Source organism: Lissotriton vulgaris, chromosome 1_1 (assembly GCF_964263255.1).
Source record: "Lissotriton vulgaris chromosome 1_1, aLisVul1.2, whole genome shotgun sequence".
In the NCBI taxonomy this organism is placed as follows: domain Eukaryota; kingdom Metazoa; phylum Chordata; class Amphibia; order Caudata; family Salamandridae; genus Lissotriton; species Lissotriton vulgaris.
Genome location: NC_141685.1, coordinates 511,581,673 through 511,609,172, shown reverse-complemented (window position 1 = coordinate 511,609,172; position 27,500 = coordinate 511,581,673). Strand labels below are relative to the sequence as shown.

Sequence of the window (27,500 nt, the reverse complement as noted above, 5' to 3'; positions counted from 1 at the left end):
TATATATATATATATATAATATTGCACACAGTAGCACATGACAATTACATGCAATTACAAATAAACTGAGATAATCACATGTCAATGGACTTCTGTACTTCCCTGAGGCTCAAAAGCGCCTAGCACAACCTTCCTGAGAAATACAGCAGTTTGTATGACCCATACTGATGAAACTCTGTGCATGACTTTATTTCCCCTGGCAATAGTGATACAACGGCACAAATGCTATTTCTAGCACTAGAGCGATAAAGAGCAGAGCACCAACTGTGCTCACTAATAGCACTTATAACCAGCTTTCACTGATTCTAACTGCAGGCAGAGATATCTAAAAAAAAAAAAAATAGAGTACAGAAAAAAGCATCAAATACCTTTCAGTTGAGTTATTTATCATTTTTCGCAGGTGTATAAATTGGGCACAAACTAAAAATAAAAATCCTTGTACAAATGTTATATGTGTCAGGGAATATTCGGATTCGCTTTTTCCACATACCTGCTTTTTGCTCCCAATTGCGTTAACTAGAGTATGGTGCCAACCCATATTTCAAAAACTCTGGAGGAGTTAATATTTGTCCTGGTTTGTGCTCAGTTTATAAACTGATGAAAACAATGGTGACTGATGCACGCAAACAGTATTCGTGCTCCTTTTACTTGCTTTAAATCTGCTTTTTCACTAATATTATGCTCGTAGATAAAACCTGGTGGTAAGCACAAGCACAAACAAGCTCATAGTGCATTGAACTCTAATTGAGTGGTAGTATAAAACTAGAATAAATAGATATAGGGGTTATTTACTAAGGTTTTCCGCGTGGCGCAAGGCGACTCAAAGCAATACAAAATGTCAATTTACTTCCCATTGTAAAAACCAGCAGATGCGGCTGAAAGCGGCACACATACTACCTTAAGTAAATAATGCTCTATTACTTACAAAGTGGAGATAACCAGGATAACCAGAGGATAGTGGGACCCTCAGGAGGGCGGGCTTAATGAATGGGAAGAGGACAACGGGAACCAGGGAACCAGAGAAATGAAGATTACTGGTAAGTAATAGAGCATTACCCCCAGGTCCCTCCTGTCCTCGTCACATTCATTACAAAGTGGAGAATACCAAAGCAGAAATCTGGCACACCCAGGAAACCAAACAAAGGCAGCAACCCAAGGGAAGCAAAAGGGAGAAACCACAGGAACAAGCAGAGTACCAAGACAGGAAAGTACCCCAACAGAGCAGGGTTGCTCCCACCAAAACAACAGGAGATGACTATGACGAAGAAGAGGAAAACCCCAGAGGGCATCCAGCACACACCAAGAGCCCCCCCCCCTCGACCGAACAAGGAAGGGGAGAGCACGCCAAACAAAAAACCAACAGGGGCTCCAATAACAAAAAGACAGCGAGGAGGCCACCCAAAGAAGAAGACCCCTAGCCGCCCAACCAATCAGCAAGTCAGAACAGACCAGCAGGGACACAACCAAGAACCAGAAACCCAGACCATGGAAAACAGAAGGCAACAGCAACCAGAGAAACTAGAAACAGAGCACCAAACCAACAAAAGTGGAACCCCAAACCGCAAAGCGGAGGGGAGCATGCCAAAAGGCTACCAGGCCAAAAACAGGAAGCTAAAAAGGAGGCCCTCAAAGGCAAAGCCCCAGAAGGGAAGCAGGCGCCAAAACAACCAACACCCCGGAATGCAGCAGACCAGAGAAGATGAAGCCCTAACAGGACACGGCCAAGGGCGCCCACCGGACCAAAGCCGACAAGCCCAGCACCACCAGGCAGCCACCAAGGACCCAGCAGCAGCACAGACACAGAGCGAGCCCCAGCAAGAACAGGAGGGAAGCCCCGGCAGCCAAACGGACACACAACCAACCCCAAAAAGAGGAGGGTAAGAAAGGAAGGCCACACAGCCACGTACACGAAAGGTAAAAAGGCCCATCCAGAGGACAAACCCAAACACCACCGGTCAGCCACATCGGAGACCAATCCGAGGACAAGGGCATCCAACAGGGCAAAGGCACAAAGCCAAAGAACCCACCAAGGGCAGGACCACCCAGAAAAAAACAGGAAGGGGGAATCTCAAGAGGCATAAACACCCCTCCACCAGAACAACCCAGACCCAGAGACCCCAGAGGACAAAGCCCCTGCAACCCCATAGAAGAGCACCAGGCTCCAGTGAAGGAGGCACAGCCAGAGCCAGAGGACAGGTCAAGAGGCAAAGGCCTAGGCACCCACAAACAAAACCAGGGAAACACAAACAACCCCCAGAATGCTTCCCCACAAAGCCCCGAGAGTCAGAAGGGAGCATGCCCGTCAGAGATCAGAACCCCAGGAGGCCAAACATGGAACAAGGCCCCAACTAGAAACCAGAGCCCAACATGAAACGCCAGAGCAGCAGAGGCAGGCGAAGCCAACCCCCAAGGAAAACGAGCACAGGGGAGACCAAAGAACAAAGTGGAACAAAATGGAGACCCTGCCCCAATCAATACAGTCCCAGCAACACACCCAAACCTCAAACCCGGGGGAGACAGGAGCAGGAAACCACATCCCCTGAGAAGGCACACACCGACCACCTGAGAGGAAGTGCAACGGGACTCCCAACGGAACAGCCGCCCAACCAAGCAGCCCAGAGACCCCAGGACCACAGCAAGGGAAACACGAGGCAAGCCCCAACACCAGTAGCAGAGGAGCCAACACCAGAAACAACCAAAAGAACAAGCCAGCCAGAGAAGCCCCTCAAACAGACCAGGCAGACAGCCAACCAAATAACAGACAGGCCAGCAAAGACTGGGGGCCAACAATACGGGACACACAGAGGCCCGGAAGGGGCGGGACTGGGCCAACAGCCACAACTCGGAAGCCCCAACCCCTGAGAGGAAGGAAAAGGACTCCCAAAACCAGCCCAGCCAGAGAGGCAACAGAAGGTAGGGCAGAAGCTAAGCAGACCACCCAGGCACATAAACTCCAAGGCCCAGCACACACCAAGGGAGGGCAGGGACACCCCTAGGGCAACACCAAGGCATCAGAGCACCAGGCATATGGGAAGCCAGGGCCGAAGCCAAGCAACCTGCTCGCACAGGAGGATCAGGCGGACCAACCCACCCCCAGGGAAGACCTAAAACGGGGAAGACCCCAGCAGGGCACAGACAAAAGCGAAGGCCAGGGAGGCAGCAGAGACCCCCGGACCTGAACTGACGCAACACGTAGGACTGAAAGTCAAAGAAGGCAACAGCTCAAAGGGCCAGACCAGCCAGAGGCGAAAACACCACAGCCAGTCCCAAAACAAAAGCCATAGGCTGGAGGCAAAGTCCCATCGCCCCACATGGGAAGAGAGACCTGAAGAGGGCATCAGAGAAAGAGCCCCAGGCAGGCCAGCCAGACACAACCAGAAGGTGGAGAAAATGCGGTTGTGGGTAAAACCCAACAGGGACAACAGCCCAGGAAGCAGTGCATTCAGATGCACAAGACCCCCCTCTCAAAACACAGCTGCAGACCCCGGGGAACCAGCAGGCAGGCAGGCAGCTGTAGGGGTCAAACAAACACCACAAGACCGCCCCAAAACAGGAGGAGTGGGGGAGGCACACCAACCGACGGACACCCCAGGTGGGAGCAGGCTCACGAGAGGGCATGCATGAAAGTTAGGAGCGGGCAAACAGGCAAAGACCGTCCAAGTCAGAAACACGGGTCAAGCCAAAAAACAACTGAAACACCCCACCCCCGCAAAGACTGGGATCCGACAGCAGAGGGACCAGCCACCCGACAGGCCAAGACCACGCAATGTGTAACAAGCATTGGCATAGCCAATAGGTCTCGCTTTTGGGACCTTGTAAGTGTTTAGCTAGAGTTATTGGCTTAGCCAGTGCACAGAGGTTCAAAAGACTGCGGCGAGTTACTGCCCTCATTACAGCCCAAGTTTTAGTGCTGCCTAACTGCGAGGAGACGTGGTTTCATTGTCCCTCTTCCAATTCCTTCAGAGCCATGCTCTTCACCCAGGCGGGTTTCCTGCAGGGCAAATGTCTTCCCATCATTCGGTGTCTGGAAGCTCGCGGCCTGCTAAACTTCATCAATGGGCGCTTGTTAAGATTGACTGGAGAAGGAGGAAGTCACGACACGTGGGTGCCGGAAGTCAGTGGAAGGCCGGCTCAATTAGGGAGGGAGCCATTGTGTCGCAGCCAAGGACAAAGAGGGCGAGCAGCCGCGGGGCCAGCAGGACAAGTTCATTTATGAGCCAGCCTCCCACGGGACGGGTGAAAGGCCGTTTCCGAGCCAGTGCCATACAAAACATTGATTTGTGGACGTTTCATGTTGTCTTCATCAGAGGATGCCTCTCTGCTTGGTCTGTGATGCCGCCTCCCTCCGCCCCTCAGAGGTTTGGGGACTGGTGGCCTTTTCTCAGCACACTTGTAAGAATTAACATTGCATTTAAGCTTTGCCTCTAGGTCTCCTCTCCGCTCTCGAGTTAGTGCCTCGGTGGCAACCTAGTTCCAGCATGCTCGCTCCATGCCACATCTTCAAGATATCCCCATATACATATTTACATACAATAGGTCTAAATGGAACCCAGTTAATCAGTGGTTACCCTGAAAAAATGGAATGTATTCGGCCCACTTAGAGCTATAAAGCTTTGATGGGACAGAGGACCTTGCTTGAAGGCACTGTGAAATGAATGCAGCAAACGCATTTGAATCAGCTACTATCTTAATAATCCAGGAACTTTAGCCTACAATGGGCTATACCGGCTCCCTTTAAGGAGGAGGGGCTTGTGAAGTTCAAAGCTATCAAAAGTCCATTGTCCTTGCAGATCAGAAAATCTGTTCCTTAAGGGTAATTTTGTTGCCTGTGTGATGAACAGGTATAGCTCTCCAATAGGATGTTCTCTCAGTCCAGTCTACGCTGAGGCTCCCAGCACACTGATGGAATTATGTCTGGCTTTTCTGTGGCACTATCCTAAAGTCACAGTCATGAGTGAAGAAGCGGCTTGGATTTTCAGTGAAAAGAAGTCAGAGTTGCAAATAAGTGGATTTTGCCAACTCTGTGGTGATAAACGGCATATGTGGGAGCCGTATATTTTATAACCTACTCATGCACAGGTATATGTATGTCTTTTCAATGGAGATTGCACGTAAAGCATGGCAATACCATTACCATCACCAACTGTGTAGTATCTATTCCCAGAAACTGAAGATTCAGACTTGCTGCAGTTAGCATCAGTATAAATGTATTTAGTGGTTTTCGCCTAGTCATCTGGCAACTTAATTTATATTAAAAGATAACTTCTCACTTTTCCATAGAAAAGGTTACATTTTCATGTTGTGGGATGTACCATGTGCCTGGCGCTCAGGAGTCTGATGACACAGCTTGCATGGCTAACATATCATAAGGTTACCAGGTGACTCCCTATCACTGAGAAAGCCGTGCGGAAATACTGTGCGTTCGGCTAACAATGTAATGTATTCTGGAAGTTGTAGTCAGACTTCACTTCAGTTGATTCAAGTAAACTGACTGGCTAGTTCCTCTGTTTAAACTGATAATGTTTGAGGCTGAGGACTAACCTCAGAGTACTGAGAACGATCTAAACCGGAAATGCTAGACTTTTGGAGCGAGGAAGCCGTCAGTGTGAAGGAGGTGTTGCTGAATATACATAGTCCTGCAGCGCCTGTCTGTCAGGAGAAGTACAGCGAAGTTTATTTTTTAGCGTAAAAACAGTTCTATATATGATTAGTACAGTCAGAGGTCATAGCAGTGGTCATAGAACCTTTATGATGTAATAATGAAGCTAAGTTGAAATATATTAAAAATAAATTTGCTTATTGTTTTAACTTATCATATTCATCTTCATTATTCTATTGTTTTGCTTGTGTTCTGTTAAAACTTAATAAAAATCTATTAAACTGAACAAAAAAAAAGAACACTCATTGTGGCATTATGTAAGCTGGAATTCCTGTAACTACCGAAATGCTCTGTGATGTCCCAGTAGACTAGGCTAAAGGTTAAATGATGGTGTGATTGTCACATATCCCAGAGGGACTGCATACAACGCGATTCAACAGAGTTACAGGCAGAGTTTATACCAAATAAATACAAGCGCGCACGTCTAGCGCTAAAAGTTTTTTTTAAAGTGTTGGCAAAAGTGAAAGTGATTCCTTTGCGGAAGTGAGCAGCGCCAGGAGCGATAATTGCTAACACATGGCACCAAAGCTCGCCCCGTAAGAGAATCGCCAAACGTGCACGCGTTGCCATTGAAAGCAATGCACATCGTGCACGTTTTTAGGTCAAAAAGTGCACGTTTTTAGGGCGAAAAGTGAACTGATTCCAAAATGTCTCTTTCCCATGCAGCACATGCACGCGGCGTAGGAGACCTAAAAAGAAGAGAGAGCCCCCTTGTTCTAGCCAAGGGAGTAGGGTACTCTTGACAAGTAAAACAAATATTCCCTTGGGTTATGAAAGGAACAGGATACATGGTTCAACTCACAACTAGGTCATACCTTACAAGGCGCACAATAATACAATTCATCAAGGAAAATCCCACCTAATATTTGAATCAATTTCTAAATAGCACTGAAGTTATAAAAAAATCTTTTATTGTTAAAAAACTGGTTACAATGGGGTAAACAGAGAACGGCCCCCGGACTGCCAACCACACAAGCAGCAAAGAAGAAGAACCCCACAGGGGGGCAGGAGGAACCAAACACAGGTAAGGAGGGGTAAGGGCCCCCAACAGCCACTGGACTTAGCCCCAGAGCAACAGCCCCAGGAAGCCAAAGCACCCAACCACAGGCAAACCCAGCCGGGTCTCCACACAGGCAAGGGAAAACAAGGCGGCACAGTGGCAGGACAACAGAAGGCCAAGGAAGGAGAAGCACCCGGGAAGGAAAAAAGGCAGGCCCGACAGCGTGGCCAGGTCCCCGACAAGGCACACACAGAAGTGCCACAATAGGACGTGAAACAAGGGTGGACGGGCAAACCAAACAATGGTCAACAAGCCAACACTGACATGCCTCAGTCAAGGCCGAGAACCTGTGTCAACCGGTGCTCCAGCACGTGGCAAGAGCACCAGAGAAAGACAAAACCACCAAAGCAGGCACGGGGAGAGCAAGAGAGATGCCCAGAACCACAGCCGATGCAGACTCAAACCGGGAGCTCGAGCACCGAAGATGGGAGCACAGGCCAGCATGCCACAGCCACTCATCAAAGGCAGGAGAGTGTGTCCGAATATCTGACTAATGAGCCAATACTAAGCAGGAGTCGCAAACACCCCAACGCTGTGCTGCAGAAGATGACCCACAGGCAACTCGCCGTGCTCTATGCTTCCGGATAAGGCCGAAAGGTGAACAAAAGGACACCACTCAGGAGCGAAGCATGTGCCCTAGCACACACCACCACACACCACGTGGAAAAGCAGCCTCTCTACCCGACTGATGCATATACCTGAAAGATAACATGGAAACCGCTACACAGTACTTACCCAGAGGGGGGGCGTAAGCCAGGAACAAGGCCCCCCTGCACCTATCCCAGGGCGGATCAACAGCAACCCTTCCAGGGCAGCCTGCCAAAAAACAGCTCGGCTGATAGACACACCACGGGCAGCCCGGTGGAACCGCCCTGTGATGGCAGCCAAAAAAGTACCCCCCGGAAGCAGTTACAGCACACAAGGACACAAACAAATCTGGCCGGCACGGGGAGAGAAAGAAACCCACCCACAGCCACAGGAGGACGGGCCGACGCTGAGACACAAACCCGGCTCGCCAGCACCTAAGTCGGCACCCCGGGGCGCCACGCCAGGGAGTCCGTACAGACAAATAGGCAGTAGTGAGCAAAGCAGGAAAAGCTGCTATGCGGTATTCACAGGGGAGGGGGGCCGGCAGACTCCTAACAAGGCCCTCACTCCACCTCCACAGCCAGCCGAAGATGAACCATGAGTAACCACGCCAGGGCAGCAGGAACCGGATGAAGCATCCAGCGAGCGAGGTGCGCCAACCACATGGCCAGGCCACAGGAAGACATGCCCCTTACCCAGAAGCGACCGGGAGGCCGGCACAGCAGCCCCAAAGGGAACCAAGACTCCGGGCAGACCAGACAGGTTGGGAGGCGGAACAGCAACCACCCCGTCCAGACCAGCCAGGCAGACAGACGGGGTACCGAAGAAAACTGCCACTCAAGCCTAGCAGGAGCAGCACCAGCACCTCGTCCCATTCCTGTTGATAGACAAAAAAAGAACATGTGGAATGCTGGGTAAGTACTGCTTATGTATTCCCAGTGAGGGAGCGGGCTAGGGTCCCAGCATTCCTCTTTTCTTTTTTTGTGTTGGGAGATGGTTATCTCCTATTTGTAATGAATGGGACAAGGACAGGAGGGACCTGGGGGTAATTCACATTTTAACTTGGTTGACAGGGTGTAAATGAGACAGGTAGTGTCTGTATTGCTCCATCAAATAGCAAGAGACCATTTTGAAGATCATATCCGAATGATGCTCGACGTCTCTGAATATGCGAGTAAGAGAATTTCAAAAAAGAGTGAGTACCTTAATAGAAAGCATCATGCTGCCTCTCAATCTCTGTCAATACATTCGGGGTGCCGAAAGGGAATAGGAAGTGGGAAAGCAAGCTCATGTAGTTCTAATGTGTTCGAGGTTGCTCAATATTTGATAGTGACCTTGGGGACGAGAGCAATGCCTTATACATTTAACTTGTCTGAAAAATACCTTCAGGGCTAAAAGGACATAGGTCATGGTACTCAGTCTCCTATTATTGTCATATGACCCACCACCACATAACCACTATACTTGTTCTAGTCTTTAGGACAAGTGAAAACTTCTCCAGAAAGTGAGCTCCTCCACCAGCACCGTTTTAAGACCCCCACAGTGATAACCCAAAGTGGAAGTTTAACCAGACCAGTATAACTGCTAGTACCCCGTTTCTACAGGAACTCATTCAGTCACCATTAAAATCCCCACAGTGTCTCACATAGGACTGGCCACCACTGTACACCTTCCCAAGCCCTGCCGGGCACTTACCTGAGGCCATGGCTGTGTTCCACGCCACTGCAATCCCGTCCAAATCATCTCTCCCCTGGGTCGCTGCTTCTGTTTCTTCGAGTGTAGCTGTCAGCATCTCTTCTTCCCGCTGTCCGCTCTCTCACCGGGTGCCTCTGCTCTGGTCCAACTGTGCCTTAAGCATTCGTCCATTGAAAGAAGGGTCAACCTCCAGGAAGGTTAAGTGAGACTGTAAAATGCAAAAAATAATCAATGCTCTCACTCTTAGCACACACATTGAATGCATGCTATCTATATTTTGGTTTGAGAGCAGGCATAGGATGACATGTTAGTATTTGCTGTAGTGCCGGAAATGTCAGAGGTGATGTAGGTCGCATCTGCAGGCACAGTTGCCTTGTCATTCTGGTAACACTAGTGAGGGGTAGAAACTGAGCGGAGGCTGCAGCAAGGAGTGAATGACTTGCAGATGGGGAAAACTAACCGGCCCTGTAGGAAACCGGGGGAAGGAATGGGGAGGGTCCTAGATCCCACAGGCCCGCTAGAGCAGGACCACCAACCCTGGACCCATGTGCCTGCTACAGCAGGAACCACTTACCTGAACGCACATCTAGAGAGTAATCGTGCGCAGAACCAATAAAACAGGCTGATGGGTTGGGCCGGCCCACCTTGTCATGTAGATAGGCTTTGCCTTTACACTGTGTTAAGATAGCATGAGCTTATTAGGAGTTTAAATGCCATTTTACCTCTCTGCTGCTTTCGTGCACAGCACATATTGTTATTAATGCTTTGAGCCTAGAAGAATATTTTGCTTCACACGAGAATAATATGTTTTCCTATAGTATCAGCTTTGCTTGGTAAGCTATGTCTGAACAGTGAGTGCCGAGGCCTTCAAGGTTATTTCAACACAGCGGTTGTTGTTTGGTCTGATCAGTGCACGTCTTAGACATAACACATAGGCAGCTGTGGCCAACTCCGGCTTTTGGCACGTTTAATAATGCACTGCGCGGAGCATGCAAACACACTTGATGAATGTCCGTATGCAGAGAGTTGGTGTAGAAGATGATGTGATCCCTTTCTACTAAGACCAGAGGTATGGGGCCGCCCTTCTAAAACCCAAAGAGACCTTCTATGATATAATATAATATACTAGCAAGAGAGGGTAAGACTGAGGTTCTATTTAGACCTTTTCCCTTCAGCATTTTAACATGCTTTCACCCTTTGTATTTTATGGACTAGTAACTATGCTGATAACCTTGTTGCTTATATTATGTTTGCTTGTATTAGCCAAGATACTGCGCTTGAGAACACTGCATTAGAAATAAATACTTCAAACATGCACGTGTCTTCATTTACTCCTCGTTTTAGACTGGTATGATAGTATAACGAAATAGTGTTCATGTGTTCCACGTTACCCGAGGTGTTCTAAGTTCATGTTCTGGGTGGTCTAATCATTGGGGGTGTGTAAGAACCAATGAAACACTGATTGCTAGTCTGGTAGGGGATTTTGGATACTAAGGTGAGTTTTGGCACACCCTAATTCACTGAGGTTCCAAGTCTCTATGCACAGTTCTGTGTAGGAGCAGAATCCCTGCGACATGGCGCCCAATCGTTGGTGGTCTTATTACATGACACTTGAGTAGTGCTTCTGTCAGTGCTTAACCCCCTTCACTAATGTTTGCGGAAGGCAGTGGTGTCGGACCGACCTACCTATAATTCTATAGGTCATTTCAAGCTTGAGTCTATTCAAACGGTTTTCTTTTGAATTACTACCCAGTTGTGCTACATAGTTTTTGTTGTACCTCTTTCTTACTGTGTCACTATGGCTGATGTTGACATACCGCAACATAGTCGTATTGCGGTGCGCAATCATTTGCAGACTTATAACGTCCCAGTTGATGGCATGGCAGTTATCTTGGTAGTGAGTGCGGAAGTAGCTTACCCTTTCGAAATTTTCTATTCATGGGTGATCTTCCCTGCTGTGAACGCAAATACTGGTGTGTTCGACACTTATACTGCTACTGCCGTGCCTCAGGAAAATGTTCCATATAGGACACAGGAAGTTCCGATTAATGCTTGGCAGCACTGAGTTTGGTTTAATGGCGCCCTACCCCACTCTTTGTTAACTCCAAGGTCAGGCCCTTTGTCCATTCCAGGTGCTACTTGGCCTGTTTGGCTGGATTTACACCGCATCTTCGACATGGAGCGGTACCCGTTGCAGATTTGCGGCTGCTACATGCAGTCACAATTAGTGTAATTTGGTCATTAGTGCAGTACATTACCCACAATCTCTCGGGCGGGGCCCCAGGTGTTGCAGCGCTTCCAGCCGGACAGGGCGGTATGAAGCTTAGTCCGTGATGGTAAACGCAGTAATGGGCATGTGCCCCCGGAGTAAGGATGATTTTTCTTTCTGGCTTGCCGAACTGTTTGACCAGCTGGAACCAGTATTTCCTAACAGACTCCTGTTGAAAAACACAGGATTCTAACATTAGTATGCCTAAAGACTTGATCCCAGAAGCTGGTGACTATGAATCTTGGGGTAAGATCTTTGCAGCAGTGTATACAAGGTGCTTCGGCACTCCGTCAATGACTGTCCTTCCAACGGTCATTAAGCGTGTTTAAGATGAGCACGGACCTGAGGCAGCGGTTGAATTGGGTATGCGCCTATGCAGCAGTTTTGACGTAGTTTCTGATCTCGTACTTGCGAATGTCAAGGGAGATGCGGTGAGTCTTCAGGTGTCTAATGCTTTGCAGGCTGTTCCAGATGCTGATAAACCCTGACAGTTACCAAGAATTATTGTGGCGGCTTATAAGACCGTGGGCCGCAATAGTTTAGGTGTCAAGCCATGTTCTAAAAAGCAAAATTGCCCAAAAAATAAAAAAACAGGGTAAACAACAACAACAGAAACAGGAGTCACATCCTGCATCTTCAGTGCCTGCGCCCACAGAACGTGTTTATGACTTGCGCGATCGCGCAACGATAAAATCACCTGATCGTTTTCAGGTTTCTGAACAATGCTCTCCTCGCTCTTTTCAGGACTCATCGGCCTCATCGACTGGTGGTGGAGGAGGCGCAGAGGTCGGGGTGGCCAACAGGGACGCGACCAGCCCCGCCCGAAAGAGAGTAAAGGCAAGCAGGACGATTCGACACCAAAAAGACCCCAGTTTCAGAAAAAGAAAGTTGCTGCTTTAACAGGGAGATATGCCACAGAGAGTTAGAACACAGCTTTGGAATCAGACATGGGTGCTGACTTTGTTGGACAGCGCGGCGGAGATTACCATAGTGCGAGAGGCCCTGCATCCACTACTGAAGGTGACAGCGACTGACCGATATGTTGTTGTGGAGACAGCTGATACCAAAGTAGCTCCCCCTGATAGACTTCATGAAATAGTACTTTTAATTCAAGTTGACATACAACGTACCATCAAAGGCGTATTTTGGAAAAATCTTACAACTACCTATGACATTTTGTTAGCGGAGGCTGACTGGCCTCCACCTTTTGTCCTCACAGCTCCGTGAGGGAAGGAGGTAATCCTCCCTAGTTTCACGCACACTGTCTCGAAGGAGCATGCACTGAATTTTGCAGAGTGTCCCCAGAATAAGAAAGGGCCGCGCAGGGGGTCGACTGTTCTCATACAATGCGCCAAAACTGTGGAACTCCCTCCCACTTACCATCCGAAGAGAACACAACCTACTAGACTTCCGTAGGCAACTGAAAACGTGGCTCTTCCCATAACTCATCCCTACAACTTCCCCCCTCTGAAAGCTACAGGTTGATTGTCAGCACTGGGACGCCCTAGGGTAGCTATGCGCTTTACAAATCTGAAATCAAATCAAATCAAATCAAATCAATTTTGCAGAGGAGTGGGCTAAAGCCCTTGCGCCGTAAACATTGTGGATGGGATACATTTTCCCCAAACAACGAAATTCCCTTACGGTCTATGCTACAGCCTCAACCTCAATATCCCATCCGACGTGACGCTAAGGCTTCCGTTGCAGAAATCCTTGAACAATTACAATATCAGGGTTTAATTGAAACTTGTGTGTGTCACCGATGAATAACCCTCTTTTTACTGTGACCAAGCTAGACAGCTTGTACCGTTTGGTATTGGATTACCGGCATTTGAACTTGCATTGTTGTACCTGTGCAGTACAGAATACCCACGGCTCTGCTTTAGTGGATGGTCTTGTGTGTAAATCGTTAAAAACCACACTTGACATATCCAACGTTTTTTTTGCCCACAATTTGAACGGAGTGAGTTCCCAGTGGACCAGTTTTACCTGTGGCGGCAAACAACGCCAGTATAAACGTTTGCCTATGGGCTATAAAATTGTCCACACGTGTTTGCTGCCCGTATTGTCTCTCTCTTAGACAGGGTGGACACAGATGTGTGTTCATATGTGGATGACATATATCTCACAGACGATGAGCTTTGGGCGCATCTGTGTCGCGCTGATCGCATAATTTGTCATTTTGCGGACTTTGGTTGCAAATTCAACTTTGCAAAGTCTCACATTGCGGAGTACACAGTGTTGTTCCTGGGCTACGAGCTCAACAATGAAGGTCGAGGATTGGCTCCTCACTTCTTGGAGAAATGCGCACAATTGCGCGCTCCTACAACTCTGCAACAATTACAGTCCTTGCTGGGATTTTTGAATTTCGGGCGTACTTATATTCCCGAATATGCCCAGCGTATCAAGCCTTTGTATGCTTTGATACAACCTACGTTTACCAAATCTTGCTGGCTGCCAGAACATTCAGCTATTTTGCAATCTTTTCAGGCTGATCTTCTAGAATTTAAATTCTTACTGACTCGTGACAACTTATTTATTTATTTATAAAATTTCTATAGCGCACAAATACCTTCCGGTGTCTCGGCGCTGGAGTTTACAGATTGCAAGGGGTTCCTATTGAAAGTTTACTGATTAAAAAGCCAGGTTTTAAGGTGCTTTCGGAATGTTAGTAATGATGGGCTAAATTTGATATAGGGAGGGAGCAGATTCCATAGTTTAGAAGCAGCAACCACAAAGCGTTTGTCTCCCCATGTCGTTTTTTTGTGCGTGGGATTTGGAGCTGTTGGGCTGCAGATGAGCGTAATGTTCGACTAGGTGTGTAAACACTAATGGCCTTTTTAAAGAATTCTGGTCCAATGTTGTTCAATGCCTTATATGTGATACACAAGGCCTTAAACTTTGTACGGCTTCTAACCGGCAACCAATGTAGTTGACGAATGATGGGAGAGATAGATGAATATTTAGGTGTGCCGGTTAGAATCCTTGCGGCAGCATTTTGAACAAGCTGTAATTTGTTAAAACTTGCTCCTGCGCATTCAACAGTAGGCCATTTCAATAGTCCACCTTAGACAATACCAAGGTGGACATTAGGGTCTTGCCTGCATTTGGGGGAAGAAAAGGACGCAATTTCTTTACCATTCTTAGGGTAAAAAAGGAGGCTGAGACCACTTTGGCATGGCTGACAAAAGCTAGCTTGTTGTCAAATAGAACTCCCAGATTTCTAACTTTGGATACTGGTGATGGGGGGTTCCTAACTCCGAAGGCCACCAGACTGGGGACCAAGACGGGGTCAGCTCACCAAATACCATGACCTCAGTCTTGTCAGAATTTAACTTTAAACAACTCTGATCCATCCAGGTACTGATGGCTCTCATGCCCTCTTGGAAGTTAGCGGCCACTGCTCCTCCATTTTTGTGGATCGCCAGGACCAGCTGGGTGTTATCAGCATATGAGGTCAGTCCAATGCCAAATGACTTGATCACCACACCAACCTGGTGATAAGAATCATCCCTGGGGCGGTGGGTTTCACGTACCTTACTTTTAACAAGGGAGACACAGTGCCTATTGCTTACAAGTCACACTTGTACACTTCGGCTGAAATGCAGTTTTCCTCTGTGGAAAAAGTTTTGACAGCAGTGCAAATGGCGATTCTCAAGGAACGTGCACTGTCGCAGGGAAAACGCATGTTGGTTGTTACCCCGTATCCTGCACTAGAGGCAGAAACAAAGGCAGTGTACCGAATTCTAAAGCTTTGCACCCAGGGTGGATACAATGGGCAGCGTCGTTGACTTCTCCGGATGTCACGTTTATTTTTGATGCCTCCCTACAGTCGCAGGAGTTTTTGCAGTATGAGTTTGTTCATCCTGCGCCTTTGGCTATGCGGCCTTTGGAGGATTTCCATTGCATCATATACACTATTGTTCAGCCAAGTTGCGCATGGGACTAAGCATGGGTCTAAGTTTCCGCTTGCGCCATTGTGGTAGGTGCCATGGTGAATGATGAGTTCAAGTCCAGAGTCGTGCACACGCAGACTCTAGGGGACTCTACCGCACAATTGGCAGAGCTTTGTGCTCTGATGCTTGCATTGGAGTATGCTGATCCTAGTGTGACAACTCTTATTGTGAGTGATTCTTCTACTGTGTCCAGTCTTACAACGAGAACCTGTTCTTTTGGATTCAGAATGATTTTCGTGAACCCAAAGGTAGCACAATAAACATAAAATGATCTGGGTCCGAGTGGCTGAGCTTAAAGAACAGATGCCACTCGTGTTTGTAATTCACACTCTCAGTCATCAGCGCGTAGGAGTCCACGCTGTTGGCAATTCGTTAGCCGATTAGGCCGCGAAATCAGCAGTATCGACATATTTGGTTGCAGCAGTTACACGATCCAAAAGTAAGATTGATGATGAAATCTTGGCAGCCATTGCTGCAACTGAGAAGGGAAGTAAATATCCAAAGGGATTCCCTTTGAAGTATTCATACCACTTAAGTCCTGTGAAAGTTCCTTATCTGAAAATACCTGACGTTGGTGAGAGGTTAATTCCCAACGCTGCCCGCAGGCCCACACTGATTACAGCGGCCCATGAAGGAGTAGCGTCTGTGGGCGTTTCAGCTACTGTAGCTCAGTTACAACAAAGTTTCTGGTGGTGGGGCCTGTACAAACAGACGCATGATTATGTCCTTCAATGTGACATTTGCCAGCAGATTAAGCCTTCGACTGCTACGCGTCCGCCCCAGACACAGTTGTACATTTCTAATAAACCACTTGGTTGTGTTTACTTAGATCACTGCGGTCCTTTTTCTTCTGATACTGCGTATAAGTACATCTTAGTAGCAGTTGATTTACGCACACGCTTTGTGTGGGTGTGGCCACACCGCAGCGCTGATTCACGAACTGTCATAATAGACTTGCGTGTCTTTGTAGGGATTTTTGCATGTTTGACCTTCCATTCGGATCTGGGTCCGGCTTTCGCCTCTAAGGCGTATTAGGATGCCATGACTTCGTTGGGGTCCAAGTCAAGTTTTTGTCTCCATACAGACCTGGGGGTAATAGTGTTGTGGAACGAATGAACAGAGATTTAAAGCAGTCTTTGAAAGCTAGAGTTATAGGCACTGGCAGGAACTAGCTGGCACACCTCAATAGTGTGCAGCGTGCTCTTAATAATCTCCCTAGAAGGTCTCTGGGTGGGCGGACCCCATAAGAAATGCTCTTTGGGATCAAGATGTTTGTACCGGACCTTGACGGTCTAGACCAGGCGGGAGTTGCTGCCTCCTTTGACGTAGATGAACATTGCAATGTTTTACAGGATCTACAAGAGACAAGAGACAGTCTTGCAAAGGAATATTTGCCATCCACCTCGGATGATGCGTTGCAGATCCCAGTAGTTGGCTGGCTACCCCAAGTTGGGGAACTGGTTTGTGAGAAGATCGAAAACAAGAAAGAATTTGGTCCCTCTTATCGAGCTCCAGTTCCGGTGCTTGGTGTGAAGGGCACGAGAACAGTAATTTTACCACCACTTCCAGGTCGTAAGGAGAACAGGTATATCTCCATTTACAATGTCAAGATACACAGAGTGGCCGATTCTTCTTAGTATGACACCGGCGGTCTCATGTCCTTCGATTTTGAGAAATTCTGTTTTGGTCCCGGTTTCCAATCCAGTGCCTGATGTTGCCCTTGAGATGCCTGCGATTTCGAGTCCTTTATTGAGTACACTGCCTGGTGCTCAATTTGATGAAACTGATTACACTTACCCAACTGACTTATTGATGCCTGATTTGCAAACTCGCTTGGCTACAGAATCCAGATTTTCATTTGACACTGATTCCCACACATCAAGGAAGCCTTCAAGGATTTCTGTTTATGTAACACTGTTTAAGAAACATTTTTTGATTCCCCCTTCGACCTATATTTGGCTGGTGCTTTTTTCGATTTACCTTATTTTGTCAATTGGTTTTGTGTTTTGTTTTTTATGGCTCGTCAATGGACATTATGTCGAGGAGAGAACATGCATTCGACATATCAATGGAACACTGGCTCCCCATTCCTCATCACATAGATTGAAGAGAGACTTGGCTTTTGTTAACATCACTGCTTGGCCTGTCTTAGATGGGATTGTATGGGATGCTGTTTGATTTCAAATACATGGGCCCACTGAGGTTAAAAATGTCCCTAATGTGCTTATAGTCTCTATGGTGGATGTAGTTAAACAAAATATACGTTCTGATGATTGGGATGTTCAGGCCGTAGAATCATTGTTTTCTGATTTGAAATATTATGCTGCCTTTGATGCTGAATATTTGTATTTGGAGTCTGCTAATTATGGTGATTTATATTGTTACCAACATTTTGGCAATCACTACCTGCATAAAACTAATACCACGAGGAACACTGTTAATTATACACAATGGGAACATTGTCCATCTCCTATACAAGGCAGTTCTGCTTCCTTTTTGAAAAGGTTCACTTACTTGACCGATTTTAATCAGTCTAATCCCAATGCATTTTCTTTTAAAATGACTGAAAAGTCCACATCTAAAGTTAGACTTACAGATACTAAATTATTGTATTCGAAGTCCTTTCTAAAATTCTAGACCAGTTGGTTGTTGGAGGCTACGAGTTGTGGAAGGGTACCATTGACCTTAAATCAGTTTGGGGTTCTAAAAGCTGGCAAGTGCAAGGCACTGAGGCTTTGCACCGTGCATGCCTCATCCCAAACCATATGTTGTTTTTGAATTCTACAATTTCACAGACAACATGCTTTGGATTGGCTACTACAAAAAAATTAAATGCTCCTTCTTTTCCTGACTTAGAAGAATATTCCGGTTGAAGTAATGCTACTAAATTTTCAATTTGAGATTTACAAACTCTGTTGTTAAATTCTTCCTTTAACATATCTAGTTTTGATCCCAGAGGCTGGTTGCTCTGGCACAGAAGTGCTGACTCTTGCCAGCAGCGTTTTCTGGGTTTGGCTCATGGCTTTACACAGGTCAGAGTAGATCCCCGTTTTGAAAGTGGCCATTCTGTGACTACCTATTCTGTAGGCAAATTATGTCAGAATTGGCTCAGACATTTTACCCTGGCATCGGTTAAGCTACATTTGTCTCAACTGGCTGACGATGTTGATCTGAATGATTTTATAAAGGGCCCGGCTAACGGCAGATCTAAAAGAGGGATATATGCTGTTTATAACGAATTCTGGAAAACATCCCAGGTTGAGGCGGCTACCCGCCTTATAGCTATAGATCAAGCCAATTTAGAAAAAGTGCTAGCAGTTGTTGATAATAGCATAAACACACTCTCTTCCCGCATTTACACATTAGACAATATTGTATCATCTGTTGTTGGCATTGTGCAAGATGAAGTGTCTGTTCTGTATCATCGTCAAAATCAATTGCGTTCCATTATGCAGTTTGCATGGACCTTGCAGACCTTTAAGGCTGGCAAAGTACCATGGCATTACATGAATACGCCATCATTGTTTGCCCCATTTAATTTGACTGACAAGCAGCGTTTACTGTCGATGAAGGATGCATCTTTTTCTATGTTACACATTGAAAGGTTGTAACCTTTACCTTTTTCTGTGGCAGAAGCCAATACTGCTACGTGGCTTATCCACGGGTTAATAACACTCCTGTTTTCTCTTTTCAAGTTTGAGGAATGTATGAAGTACTTTGCAATTGATAGATATGAGGCTCTTGGAAGTTCTTATCTCCATGAAGCTTGGTCGCTTCCATTTACCTATAGATGCCTTAGGGAGGGTAAAAAAGTTTATTTGAATGGTGAAGAATGCACTGAAACACCAGATCACTATTTGATTTGTAGACATATCCAATTACATGGCTCTTGTAATCAGAATGAGCCTAATTTAGCCTGTATTTTGAAGGCACACCTGTGCCTGCTATCGTCCCCACATTCACATTACTGGCAAATGGGAGTTATTTACTTTTAAACAATGAACATTGTTGTGGGTTAATAAAAGGAATTGCTTATGTCATTACCGATAGTGAGCGGGTGGTTTGCTGTAAAAATGTAATGTATCCTCCCCCGCATGGGAAACTTGATGTTTCCATCTGGCCTAAGATTCCGACCTTGAAAGCAGAGTTCAACAAGATGAGTCGCATAAGAGATCTATTGTCCCAAAAAGAGGTTTCCCTCACATCTGCGCGTGGAACATTCGTCCTTCATGTGGCTAACACCCGCACAGAAGTACATGCTTTATTGAATACTGATTTGCCCTTGCATTTCAGTGAGTTAGTTCACACTATCTTCAATGCGTCCTCCACAACTGGACAGGCTCACTTTTTTAATGTTGTAAGCAGTGGCCTTGTGACTTCTTTTCAAACTATATTTGGTGTATTTCCAGCATTCTTTCATTCTATTTTTTCCAGCCTGTTTGGTGGATTTCCCTTTCTGTTGGCTCTGGCTGCTGGAGTGCTTTTGCTGTTTTGCTTGTTTCAAAATGGTTGCACATCCTGTGTTACAAGGAGGGCTGTCTCGGCTGGGGCTGCTTCGCGCCCGAATGCTTGAGTACTATGGAGCACTGCCTCTTGCTACATTGAGTGTAGCTTATGGATTATCGATTCGATTTTCCTACTTTACATGCGTCCAGCCTGTCTTTCATTGCCTGAGTTGCGACTTCGAATGGGCCCTGGATTTGTGTCTCTGCAATACGGTGTCTCCCGATGCGGATTATAATCAACTTATGAGCCCCTTAGTTGCTCATGAATTGTTTTGTTCTGATGGAGGGATTATGGCCATTGCAGCGATGCATGGAGTCCTGGGTCATTGGAATGTGTTTGCAGCGGCGGCGCAAGATTTCTTGGGACACAGCTTCATTGAGAACTCACCGAGTTGTCCTCTGATGGTGCTAGAGGCTACGGTAATTGAGGAACATCTATGTTCTTTCGATTTGTTAAATTGGATGGCCGAGTTGTTTTCAGATGAGAACAGTGACTTCCTGTTGGTGGCTGTTGCTGCATATTTTGCTTACTAGTTTCTGGGATGAGATGTGTTTTTGACTCTCTCTTCTATAATCGACATCGAATAATTTTCTTGTATTTGTTTTTCATTTTTTCCTACCCAGGCCTATTGACTTTATTATGCCCAATGGCTACATTTTGAATTAAAAGTTGAACTTTTACTGAACTCAAACTTTTTGTTCACATTTTTGTGCAAATTCGGTAGTGACTATTGTTCTTGAACTCTGCCTTCACAAATTTGCCCCTTATCTTATCTTATCTTATCCGTGCTCGGATCAAGGGAGGGTGTCATGTAGATAGGCTTTGCCTTTACACTGTGTTAAGTTAGCATGAGCTTAATATGAGTTTAAGCGCCATTTTACCTCTCTGATGCTTTTGCGCACAGCACATATTGTTATTAATGCTTTGAGCCTAGTAGAATATTTTGCTTCACACGAGAATAATATGTTTTCCTATAGTATCAGCTTTGCTTGGTAAGATATGTCTGAACAGTGAGTTCCGAGGCCTTCAAGGGTATTTCAACACAGCGGTTGTTGTTCGGTCTGATCAGCGCACATCTTAGACATGACACATAGGCAGCTGTGGCCAACTCTGGCTTTTGGCGTGTTTAATAATGCACTGCGCAGAGCATGCACACACACTTGATTAATATATCCGTATGCAGAGAGTTGGTGTAGAAGATGATTTGATCCCTTTCTACTAAGAACTGAGGTATGGGGCCGCCCTTCTAAAACCCAAAGACACCTTCTATAATATAATATAATAGCAAGGGAGGGTAAGACTGAGGTTCTATTTAGACCTTTTCCCTTTAGCATTTTAACATGCATTCACCCTTTGTATTTTATGGACTAATAACTATGCTGATAACCTTGTTGCTTATAATATGTTTGCTTGTATTAGCCAAGATATTGCGCTTGAGAACACTGTATTAGAAATAAATATTTCAAACTTGCACGTGTCTTCATTTACTCCTCGTTTTGGACTGGTATGATAGTATAACGAAAGAGTGTTCATGTGTTCCACGTTACCTGAGGTGTTCTAAGTTCATGTTCTGGGTTGTCTAATCAATGGAGGTTTGTAAGTACCAATGAGACACTGATTGCTCCTCTGGTAGGGGATTTTGGATGCTAAGGTGAGTTTTGGCACACCCTAATTCATTGAGGTTCCAAGTCTCTATGCACAGTTCTGTGTAGGAGCAGAATCCCTGCGACAGCCTCCTATAGAGGCCAAGGGTGTATTCGGTCTGCCATATTGTGAAGGGATGAGAGGCATGGGAGGCTGACTTTTTTGCTTTGGAGGGTTCTGGTGTGGAGCTGAAGCTCACTTTGTTAGTCATGTGGTGAGGAAGACTTATGAGGAGGTAATGTGGCATATAAGAGCACATTGTAGCCATCTATTTTGTTGGTAACACCCTTGTCTTGCACCAAAATGCTTAAGCATTGGCAAAGCCAATTGGTCTCACACATATGAGAGCTATTGGCTTTGTCAATGTCAACGTGTTTCAGCATTGCATGTCCAGATGATAAGGGTTCCTCAGGCAAATGCAGGACTGAAGCACCCGCAGCTGATGCACTATTACTCCTTTTTTAGGCATACATGAACAAGGCATCCCAATTTAAGTTTATCATTTGATAGAGGGCAAAACACAGTTTGAAATGTGTTGAATTCCTTTATCGAGTGCTGCTAGGATTACCTAGTAAAATCATGATAATTATTTTGTTCACATTTCAAGAACTGATGGTACCTTCTCTGCTTTAGTGTAATTTATACTTGTGAGTGGCATGTTACACACGCATGCCTGCTGCAGGCACTCAAACCACTGAGCTATCTGACTGAATAGCTTTTACTGGTTGTTTGCTTGTGTGGTTTTCCATTGAGTCTCTGCAAGCTCATTGATGTCAAGAACTGCTGACTAAAGTCTCCACCTTTACTCATATGATGGACAGTTTAAAAAAAAAATTGTTTGGAGCGAAGGTTAACACGAACCGCTAATGCCTGGTATCCCCAACACTGCCACAGAAGAAAAAGCAACCCGACGCCATCAACGACACCACTGCCAACTCCGTGTCCTGAAGGCACAACAGTGGGCACCACCACACTTTGCACCGCAACCCTAGACTATGCCACCTGACACCACAACCGAGCTGCTGCCTGCACCTCGACCTGTGGGCACCGAACTCCGCACCGCCTCGCTTCAAGCTGTCGCCCTGGTTTTCCCAACACCGCTGCTCCACGCTGAAAGTGAAGCTGCTGCTTGCACCATGGTTCCAGGGCACCGCTCATAAGTTACACAAAACACCGTTCTCATCCCGCACTGCAGCCTTGGCCCACAGACACCGGCGCCATCGACTCCAGATCATCAGCCGACAGCAGCACTTCAGTAACGACGACAACGCTGCTTGCACAGTGACCTGCCAGCACCACAATGAGCACTGCATCACTTTGCATTGCAGCCCTGATCTCACTGACGTGGCTGAATGACCATCAACAAGCCGCTGCCTGCACCAGGACCTGAGGACACCGCACGCCGAACCGCTGTACTTTGCACCACAGCCCCGATGCCTGACAACGCCGGCGCTTCCAACTTCAACCACGAGGAGTTCGATCTGCAACATACTTCATGGGCCGGACGACTCCTGCACTGACCTCCTGGACTGACTCCTGCAGACGCCGGCCCTTGGGAGCTCATCGAGAGGTCGCCGACCGCCTATATTTCTAAAGGTACTGTTTTGCGGGTCATCCCAACACCCTGGCTGGCCCGCAACGCCTCAGTCAGCCAGAACTGTTTGGATTTGTTGTTCACAGTGCCATGATAGCCCCGATGGAGCTGCTATCGACTTCAAGGAACTGTATTTCAAGTTTATTTTGATTACTGAAGATTTCTGAGAACTGTATGGTGGATTTCTATTGTTTTTGGTCTTGTTTTGGATATATAAAAATATTCGATATTTTTCTAAATTGGTGTGGTGTCCTTTTGTAGTGTCTTTGCTGTATTAGTGTTGTTTATGTGCAAATGCTTTGCACACTGCCTCTGAAATAAGCCTGACTGCTTGTGCCAAGGTACCAAGGGGGTGAGCAGAGGTTACTTTAGGAGTCCATCTCCCTTATCCCTACTTGGACAAAGGTGCCAACCCTTGCCAACAAGAGCCCCCCATTTCTAACAAGCTTATTAAACAGAAATTGATTGAGATTAAGTGGTGGGGTAGGGGTAGAGAGAAAATGAGGGGGAGCAGGCACCTGGTGCTTTGACTCCACACGCTCAATGAAACACAATTAGCCAGCTGCGACCTCTTGTGGGGGCAGGAAAGGCAGACGTTAATCAAAAACTGCCTGCTAATTGATTAATTACCTCCAGAATTGAACAGGACAACATCATGCTGTTGCCTTGTTTCTTTCCTGAATCCAGGCTTCTCTCAGAGCAGAAGAGCTGTGGGCTGTCAAAGCTACACGGAAGGCCATGGTTCATGGAGGACAAATAAGGAGAGCAGAAAACTCTGGTTTTATGCTTAATCAGACACACCCTTAGCATGGCAATTGCACCAGGTCCCCAGTGCCAACGGTGCCATGTGTGTCACCACTAAGCTTCCATCAAAACACTAGCCAACAGAAAGGTTTGTTTAAATGCACACAGAAAAAGCGTTAGCAGATAGAGCTCTTTTTAAAATTTGAGAAAGAAAAGTAAACAGTACTCTGTAAACATCATGTAACATTTTACCTAAGTATTTAAATGCATAGAAAAACGGTGTTAAGAACGAGTACAGCACTTGTATAAAGAGATAAAAATCAATTACAACAGTTGTCACAAGAACACTTGCTTTAATGAGACATGTGGATGAAAAGCTGTAAATGGTCCAATCTCTCGCGACAGCTAAACAGACGAAGCGACATGACGCATGCATGCAATGGACAAATGGGGTTAAAGAATTTGAGAGCTACAATGGTGCCAACCAATTGGAAGCCTATTAGCAGGCTGAAGCATGCAACAGTAGATATAGCTATGTTATGTTATGTTATGTTATGTTAGTGCTATTTGTATTGCGCACGGCTGCTCCAGCGAAGGAGCGTCCCGGCGCACCGACAAGGTGGCGAACACAACACAACTGGGGAACAGAAATAATTATTAAGAAAATGGGGAGTGAAGGATTTAACAAAGCTCAGAAAAGCTATAGCATGTATAGGTTAGAGACAGCTTGCGCGTACCATCTAGAGCCAAGGCCTAAAAACTACTGCACTGTCTTGGGGCAGAAGGGCAGAGGGAAAGGGGGAAACGATGCATGCAAGCAGGGACAAGTTTAACTGATCTAATAAGCAGTTGGAATTACTCCACATATTAACCGAATGCCTTAAAGCTTAGAAATGTGCTCTGAATTTTAAATAAAATGTGGGTGGGCAAGTATTACGAATTGAGCACATTTAGGGTGATCCACAACACTCCATGCGATAAAAAGCCAAAACTATTTACATACTACTCAGAAGGGCAATTTATGAAACCGAAGTACATCCACTAGCAAAACAACAATTATTGCAATGCCTGATGTCCTTTCCAGAAAATGGACAGAATCATTTTCAAAAGTTCGAGCAGCCCAAATACGTCACTGCTAAGTCAGTAGCCGGTTTTCGTTCTGAAATTTACTACATATGAGATATAGTGAGTCGACAGAAATAAAAACATCTTCCCAATACATTTATATGAATGGTTACGGTACCACCGAGAGGATCTGTACTCTCAAATCTAAAGCAGAAGGGCGGCAAAACAAGTGGAAAGATTTACAGGTCTGCTCAAAAAGAGAAAAATATATATTTCAGAACATGCATAGTAGTTTGTGAATGGGTGGGCGTCATAAGCAGGGCAGGGATTATTGGAACACCCAATGAACCCTGGTCTGTTGCCACACATCTTTGGTTGTGATCATAATTCATTCGCTGCAGGATGCTATAAATGCTTTGCTATCAAAATCAAACCTGGCCTGTTGCCACACATCATTGTTCTCGACCATTATTCATGAAATCAAATCAATTAGGATTTGTAAGGCGCTGCTTGTCACACCTGAGGGTATCCAGGGGCGTATGTGCAGGTGCTATGCCAATTAGTTGAAGAGCCAGGTCTTCAGGTCTTTCTTGAACTCTTGCTGGGTGGGTGATGTGCAGAGGTAGAATGGGAAGTCGTTCCAGGACTTAGCGGCCAGCTGTGAGATGGCCCGGCCACCAGTCCTGCTTCTGTGGCTGTGGGGGGTGTGGGCGAGGAAGAGAGACAAGGTAGTAGTTTTCGGGTGGTTTAGTGGAAGTTCACTCTGAGGTTGATTTAGATTGGACCCTTGTTATGAAGAGCCTTTAGGCGTGGGTGAGAAGTTTGGACTGGCAGCGTTTGTTAACGGGGAGCCAGTGTAGGGTTTTGAGGTGTGGGTTGATGTGGGTCCTCCTCGGGTGGTCAAGGATGAGCCTGACTGCTGTGTTCTGGATGGTGTGGAGTCTGTTAAGAAGTTGAGAAGTGATTCCGGCATGGAGGGAGTGCCGTAGTCCAAGCGGCTGGTGATGAGGGCCTGGGTGGCGGTGCGTCTGATGTCGAAGGGGAGCTATTTGAAGTCATCTGAAAAGGAATTATTGCTTCCAAAAATGACGATTTCAGTTTTGTCTCAGTTGCGTTCGAGGCATCTACTGTGCATCCAGCTTACAACGTTGGTCATGCATCTGAGGAATTTGGGTTTGGTGTTAGTCGGGTCTGAGGAGAGTGAGATGATGAGTTGGATGTCAGCAGTGTAGGAGAATATGTTCATGCCGAGTGATCTGATTAGGGTAGCCAGAGGTGCTATGTAGGGGTTGAAGAGGGCAGAGCTTAGAGATGATCCTTGTGGAATGCAAGGTTGTTATTAATGCCTTGCTATCGAGAGGCACTGTGTCTAACCTACACAATAAGCTGTTGTCGACGAGAGGTGGGCGGAGCCCGAGGCAAACATAGTTGTATTCTTGGGAGGCTCCTGACTGAGCAACCCTCCCCCGCCCCCTCTTTTTCCCAAGCTGCATTTGCTTGGAGACTCCTTTGACCCCATCCTACCCCTGGCTAACATCCACTAGTGGAGAAGAGCGGTATCAGTGCTAACAGCAGACACAGATTGAGTAGTCGATGTGCTTCCCTGTAAACCATACGTGATGCAGCATGCCAACAATTTATAAAGAAGCTGATGGTGCCAGTCTCATCACCCCTCTGAGTGAGAATAAGGGGAGAGATCTGAGTGTATTTGAGCCTACTTTGCACCAATTCACTGCATCAAGGAAGAGATTTTTTAGGAACTCATGATGAAACAGGTGCAGTGGCTGTTATAGGGAGTTGAAGGGCAATGGCTTCACAATGGAATCGCTGGAGAAACTCCAAGCCCTGTGGCCACGACATCGGGGGCCTCTGCGCCATGACTAATCATCCAAGAGTGGCACTTTCTGAGAGGTCCTGCTGACATCTCGATAGAGATCAGCAAGACTATGCTAAGTATACTGGTCCATTGAGGATTCAAGATTTGAACTGACCCATCACTTGGTGACAGTTGAAGCTGTGGCATGGTGATGGCAAACAAATGGGGAAAAGAAGGCTTTTTAAATCACTGTGATAATGAACAGAGACTGAGGCAAAGGGAGACTGCCTCTGCCTCAGGGAAATTGTCCCTGCCTCTGCCTCCAAGGATGAAGTGCAATTTGTGCCTGAGGAGAAGAGCCTCTCAAAATTAATAAATGCTCTACATGCTGGCAGGAATGATAAAATAAGCTCCATTGATACCAGAATGTGTAACATTAATGGAAAGCTGGTGAGCCTGACAAGTTGCAATTTAGAAGGAGAGGAGGCGAAGGAGATGCAGATCACTCCACGGCCATGTGGCCATCAATACTGTAGAATCAGAGTACAGAGGACTGCGACGATAACTATGACTATGTTCAGATGGAAAATGTGAGTAGTTGTAACATGCTTCGAATACTGAGGATGAATCCAGGGATTATTGCAGAAAATCTGTCTGGGCGTATGACAAAGATACTTGCAGACTTCCTGCGATATAAATGGATTCCAATAGCAAAGTGATTGTGAAGGCTTACATGCTCCTCTCAAAGTCACTGAGAAAGAGAGGGAGAGAAAATGGCATATGATTGTGATGTTTACAGGGTACAATTTCTGGGTGGCAATGCAGAAGTAAACTGTGGAACTGGTGGGGAGCTGCTTACTTCACTTTCCAAACCTCAGCCCTGTCACTTCCATCAGGAAGAGAG

The 27,500-nt window shown here is 46.4% G+C and overlaps 1 protein-coding gene across 1 annotated transcript in view; it reads left to right on the top strand.

Annotated features, from left to right (window-relative positions):
• The window catches only part of ASB17 (ankyrin repeat and SOCS box containing 17), a 139,721-nt gene that overhangs the window by 86,234 nt on the left and 25,987 nt on the right, over positions 1-27,500 (top strand). The window lies entirely within an intron of this gene.